Consider the following 7,307-nt stretch of genomic DNA (forward strand, 5'->3'; position numbering starts at 1 on the left):
TGAAAATTGACAAAAGTCAACTTGATTAAGGTAAAAATAAAGACTTTTAACTAATTAAGACCTAAACAATTAGGGTTTTATCATAAAATTATTTACAAAGTGACTAGGTTAAAATAAAGTGACAATATATATTTAAAGTATTTAAGAAAACACTTAAAAACATACTATTTTAAACCTAATTAAAATTCATGAAATAAATAATATTTTTATGATTTTTTTGACTATTCACAAAATAGATATATTAAATAATAGGTGTATGAAAAATGAAGTGAAAATGATTTAATTTGATAGGTGAATTAATTGTGTGAAGTTGTGAAGAAAATAGGTGTGACAAGTGATAAAAAATTAGGAATGTCTCCACCAAGGCTTGAACTCACGCCCTTTAGGTCACATACCCAAAACCAAACCACTGGGCCAGCGCGCGCATGGTGATAGTGATACACATCCAACACATTATATTTTCAGATAAACGTGTAAATCATAAAAAAAATAAAAGGAATAAAAAGTCTGGGGCGAGGGGGATTCGAACCCCAGACTTGAGGCATGAGGAGACTAAGAGTGCATGTGAGGCCACTAGGGCAAACGATGTATTCGTTTAAAACACGCTTTCAGTTAAATATATTTTAAACCCTCCCCTGAGAATCCAAAAATGGCGCCACCCACCATCTTCATCTTCAACCTCAAGCTCTTCAAATTTGAACTTCTGAACTTACTCGTTTCTCAACCAAACGTGATGATGTAAAGATGAATTTCACTCCAAATTTCCTCACGAATCTAAATATGTAACTAATATCTATTTATATTAACTACATCTAACTAATTTACCAGAAATCGTGAAGAACCCTAAATTTTAAAAATCAAATTAAATGACTATACTGAAAGATAAATGAATGATGATAGAGGGTTTTCAATCCTCTGATGATGCTGAACAAGAAAGAATCGAGCTTTATCACAAAGAGTGCTTAAATTAAAGAGGTGAGGTTCAGAAACTTACCTCTGAAAATGGAGGTCGTGAGGATGATAGAGAGCACCTGGGCTTGAATGAATGATCTCAATAGCTTCCCTGAGACTCAATGATGCTAACTGAATGCTTATTGGAGCTTGAATCCTCCTGAATTGCTCTATGGACCTCCCTCGATTTCAGCTTCAAGTGAACATGGAGGTTGTTGAATTTGGAGTTACAGATGAGCTGCAGCCATCTGGTTAGCTTCACTATGACCTGAGGAGTGTGCCTGGATGATTGGCTTGGCTTGAAACCTCCGGAATTGTTCTGTGGTCCTCCAACTGCAAGTGCTCCAAATGAGAGGTGGAGATGATGATTCTCCACGCCCAGCAGTGTTCCAGAGGTTTGGATCACCTCCAAATGCCTCCCTCAATGTGTTTGAATACTTATTTTCAAAGAGAGAGCTTTGGTTTGAAGAATCCGAGTCTTCTTGCCAAAGGACCTTTGAAAAAACTAAGTATGAAGAAAGAAAAGAGAAAGCAAGAATTCTGTTGCTTTGGTGTGTTTTTTGAATGAGAATGAGGCCTCTATTTATAGGCAATTGGTTCAGTATAGTTGCAGAAGAGTGAGCTTGCTTAATGAAATAAGTTTGGTTTCTTAAGCATGAAGGAAGTTTGCAAATATCTCTTATGCAATGATGAGAATTTTGATTCCATTTGATCAATCCCCTAGCCCTCGATTTTGCTTGATCTTAGGGGACAATTCTGAGCCAGAAATGAGCTCTAATTGGTTGGTGAGAAGATTCCTTGGGTGATTCATCAATTTGCCATAAATTCACAAATGTAATCATTACATAATCACATGTTCTTGTTTTTAGAATCTTCTTCAATCCTTATGGCATGGTGAAAATGAATGCATGGCATTGTTTCAGATATGTTATGGGTCGTGTAGCATCCATAATTGAGGTCATGTGCACAAAATTTCAAAGTTCAAAAATGATGCATGACCTATAATTTTACTTCATGAGGCCAACTTTGAACAAGCATAACTCTTAGCTCAAATTGAATTTGGAGAAGGTTGAACACAATTTGGAAAGCCCTAAACATCTACTTCAAATCATTAGTTTATGTCTTCTTCAGAATCATTTGGGAAATTTGTGAAAAATGAGCCCAAAGTTGGATGAAAACTAGGTTAAAACACTTAGAAAAATTTCTAAGTGTTTATGACCTAAAACTCCAAAATTTCCAAAACCCTTAAATGGTTGATCTTTTGAAAAAAGTTCCTTTGTAAGATGTTGTTTTATTTTGCAAGATCTACAACTTTCATGTTGGAAGTTTTTTTGAGTTGTGTAGGTGAAATTTTGAGTTCTCACTATGCCCTCAAAAACCCTAATTCCCGACTTTTTGCTCCTTGATGAATTTCTTTGAATTTCTTTGGTCAAATGACTTTGACATCCATATATTGATGATATTGATCCTTGAAAGTCATTTTTTGACCAACAACCTTAAAAGTCAATGATGATCCCACACAGTCGACTTTTCCTGACAAAGTGAATTTTTTGGGCTTTTTGTGTAGAAACAAGATCTTCTCCTCAAATGAATGATGTAAATGGATTATATTGAGGTAGTAGAGATTCTTGAATCATGTCTTGAGTTTTGGATCCATGCCCTGATTAAAAGTCAACTATCTTGGTGAATTAGGTCAAAAACCCTAATTGTCGACCAGAGGACAATGATGAGTGTAGACTTTGAATTGAGGTGTAATGTCCAGTGGATCTTGTCATAAGAGTTATTTGAAGATGATTAATGTCTTTGAATGGTTTCCTGGGGCTTTTTAGGGTTTCCCAAAGGTGATCCATGATTTTAGTCCTTGATAGGCTCCAAACCCTAGTCTGTTGATCTGAGTAATCCTGTACTTAGATGACTGGGTGTCTTAATCAATCATAGGTGTAATAATGAGGCTTTTGAGTCTTATGATTGTATTAGAGACTAATCCCTCTATTGATTGATCCTTTGTCTGAGTTTTCTTGTCTTTGAACACCCTCGATTGAATGCCAGACTGCCCTGGGTACTTACTTTGATTTGATGAAAATCCTGAAGATATGTCATCTCAGGGGGGTCAAAAATTAGGGTATGACAATATCCTGCTGTTGATTTTCTATCACCAGCATCACCATATCAATTGGAATGACACACATTTCCTTCGTTTATTACTGGAAACAAGATACCATAATCTAATATGCCTTTAATAAACCTTAGTACTCTCTTAGTAGCTGCTAGATGTCATAACTTTGGCTTTAGCATGATTTTACTTACCACACCTACACTGTATGCAAGGTCAGGACTTGTGTGGCAAAGACATCTTAATGGTCCAATAAGTCTTTTGTATTGTCTTGGATCAATTTATCTCTCTTATATGTCTCCTTTGTCAACTGTAATTTTGGCTCAGCTGGTGTTGTTATAGATTTTTCTCACAACTTCTAGTGATCAATAAATCATCAACATATAGACATAAGACTATCAACTCATTATCACTGCTCATTTTGACAAACAAAACATACTCAAATGCACACTTCATGAATCATATATCTCTTAGGAAGCTATCAATAGTCTTATTTCAAGCTCTTGGAACTTGGTTAAGCCCATACAAGGTATTGTGCAGCTTGTACACATTATTTTACTAATTTTCTTTCTCAAAATCAATTGGTTGTGATACATAAACTTCTTTAATTAAAGGACCATTTAGAAAGGCGCATTTTACATCCATCTGACACATAGACAAGTTGTTGATATTGGCTAAAGCGACCACTAATCTTATTGTTTCAATCCTAGCAATAGAAGTAAATACTTCATCAAAGTCAATTCCTTCTTTATGAAAAAATCATTTAGCCCAAGTCTTGCTTTGTGTCTGATCACTTCACCTGTTGGGCTTAGTTTCACCTTGAATACCCACTTCACATCAATTTCCTTCTTGCCTTCTAATAAGTCAACAAATGACCATGTCTTATTAACCTCTATAGAATCCATCTCCTATATCATAGCACTCACCCATTTAAGATCTTTTTAATGCTCTAGTTACACTTATAGACTCAATATCTACATAAAATGCATCATGTACTAGCTTGCCTTCATCGTTGACCTTATTATCTGATGTGATTACACAGTTTTCTAGTATGACTGACATATTTCTAACTCCTTGAGGTCTATTGGTACCTGCTTGAGTCTGTGCTTTAGCTTTACTACTTGGTTCTTTATACATGATTCTCAATGAATCCTTCTTAGCACTATTACTCAATCTCATTCCTTTTATTCATCTATGACCACGTCTCTGCTAATCACTATATGCTTCCTCACAAGTGTAGCGGTGAAATTGGTGAGACTAAAGCCTTTGAATAGACTTAGCTCATTTGTTTTAAACAGATTCGCCACCGCGCTTTATTGTTTCCAAAAGGAATGGGAGAAAGAGCGAATAAAACCCACAGAAGTTTTTAAAATCAAAACTAATAAACTTATCAGAGATTTGGGTAAGGGGGTTTGTTATACAAGGGGAAGGTTTTAATCACCCCTCATATCCATGGTACTCCATGGGAACCTCCTTGAAAATGTTATTGTTTTTGTTTGTACATGTATTTTGGAAATCATATGTGAACTTGTTTTAAAAAAAGAGGGTGGGGATGGGAAAAAAGTTTTTAAAAGTGAGCTCGATAAGACATCGCATCTTAGGCCTACATACCCTTCTTAAAGAAGAAGGAAGTCAAAGCTTTTGTAGTTCCTCTTAAAAGGAAAATAAAAGGGGGTCAAAGTGGCCAAAATCTTTTTGGGTGTTAAGCTTTACCAATACTTAACAAAACATTTTTGAAAAAGATTAGGCTTTAAAATACCTAATTAATTTAAAAGGTTAAGCTTTAAAATACTTAACAATTTTAAAACAAAATGGACCAAGTTTTAAAGTACAAGGTCAATGGGTTAGGAGAAGTTTCATCGGGAATAATTCTTCTCTTAACACCAAGGTTTTAAAACAAAAGACCTAGCTTTAACAATTCAGGGTCAATGGACTAAGAATAGTTTCACCGGGAATAATTTTATTCTTTAGTACCAAGGTTTCAAAACAAAAGGGTTTGGTTAAGCTTTAACAATATTAAACCATTTTAAAAGACAAGGTAAAAGCTATAACAATACTTTTAAACACAAGATAAAAGAGATTGGAAAGGGAGTTTGAGTACCTTGACAATTTTAGTCAATATCATTCCCATCCTTTTGGACAAAAACAACAAACTTAAGCAATCAACAATGGACACCTCAAGTGTGTGTGTGTGTGTGTGTGTGTGTGTGATATCATGTGACACAAGAAAAAACAAGTGAGTATGATAATCAACAAATAAGAGAGATGGATGTATCTAAACCCTTAGATTCAAAATTATGTATGAATGATGAATGATTGATATGATGAATAAACATGGGGTTAGATAAACAAGACATATGAGAAATTAAAAAGATAATGGTTAAAATAACAATTAAGTACAAAACAAGGATTAAATCAACAAGTATGTACAAGATAACAAACTTAATTAATCATGGACAAAAAAAGATCAACATGTTTCTTTTTGGGTTAGGGTTTTAAACCTAGGGTTTTTGAATTAGGGTTTTCAAATTAGGGTTGATAAACACCGAAACCTAATTGATTTTAATTGTTAAATACAAATTTCTTTAAGAGAAATGGTCTAAGGGTACATGAAGAGGTCAAAGACATCTTATTATAACCCTAAACAAATATTTACAAAACATTCATAAAGTTCTTTGAAATAAATAATCAAAACAAAATGATTTTTAGTTGATTTTTTCAATATAAAAGACATGTTTTTGATTTAATTTTTAAATGATAAAATATTAAATATTTTTGGTATTTTTTAACATGGTGTGAAAATACACAAAATAAATAAATCACACAAAAAAGAAGGAGTGAAAAAGATTAAGTTTTCTATTTTTAAATATTTTTTGAAGTTTTATGAAAAGTGATAAAACAAGTGATAAAAAAAATAAAGGATTTGTGCTCTATGGGGTTTGAACCCACTCCCTTGAGCTACTACCCAAAACTACACCACTGGGCTAACGCGCACTTGGTGTCAATGGGATGCCTTCAATTCAATACATAGTGGAATCACATGGAAAATATGAAAAAAAATAAAAGGGACAAAAGGTCTGGGGCGAGGGGGATTCGAATCCCAGACCATGGGCACGCGCTAAGTACAAGCATTGTTACCAAGTGAGCTATTACAATGAAGTCGTAAGTGAACATACACCAATTAACTTAAAATAAAACAAATTTTAGAAATTCAAAATTCCATCCACTCAGACTTCATCTTCTTCATTGAAGAAGAACAACATCATCATCAATGGCATGACTCCGATTTCATCAAAACTTAATCAATTTTAAAAAAGTAAAACACTAACATATGCTCAGATTTTAATCACGATTTCAACCATGTAATTAACAACAACTTAAACTCAATCAATCTCATGAATTTTTCAGAAACGCATATGAACCCTAAAAATCATTTTTTAAATTAAACTCTTGGATCAAACAATTAAGCCCTGAAACCTTAGGGCTATTATTCCCTATATGATTCTGAGTGGATTGATAACAAGAACCGATCAGAACAATGCCTCTACAAATATGTCAAAGTTTGAGTTTGATACCTCTGAAAATGGGAATCGTGACTTATGTTAGAGGTACTACAGAGATGCTGCAACAATCTGGAATCCTTCGGTGATGTCCAATGTAGGGGTGTTCATTGGTTCGGGTAAATCCGAACCAAACCGGAATCCAAACCAAACCATAGTGTTTGGATTGGACATTTTTTGAGTTCGGGCAAGAATCGAACCAAACCAATGAAATCCAATGACAATTGGTTCGGACATCGGATTTTCAATTTTGTACCCGCAAACCCAACCCAAACCAACTATAATTATTTATCAGGAAAATTACTGTCAATCTTCAACTTCAAGAAGAAAAAGTGAAGTGTTGTATGTGGACAAGTTATGCGATTTTAATTTGTAATTAGAAAATTGTTAGTGCAATGTGGTAACGGTGCATAGAGTTATAAAACACGTTCATTATTATACTAACTCAAGTGACTAGTTATAGATTCAAAAGCCTTTTCATGTTAGATGTTTTTTATTAGATATTTTTGAATCTATTAGTGAAAATTTGTTAATCTAATATTTACAATTGAATACTATTGGTACTATATTTTTTTTTTATTATTATGAAAAATTAATGTTCGTAAATAAGTTATTTTTAAAAATATTTTTGCATTTTTTATCTACCCGATCAATCCAACCCAAACCAACCCGTTGTTTCTCGG

The sequence above is a fragment of the Vicia villosa genome, linkage group LG3 (assembly GCF_029867415.1).
Source record: "Vicia villosa cultivar HV-30 ecotype Madison, WI linkage group LG3, Vvil1.0, whole genome shotgun sequence".
Taxonomy (NCBI): domain Eukaryota; kingdom Viridiplantae; phylum Streptophyta; class Magnoliopsida; order Fabales; family Fabaceae; genus Vicia; species Vicia villosa.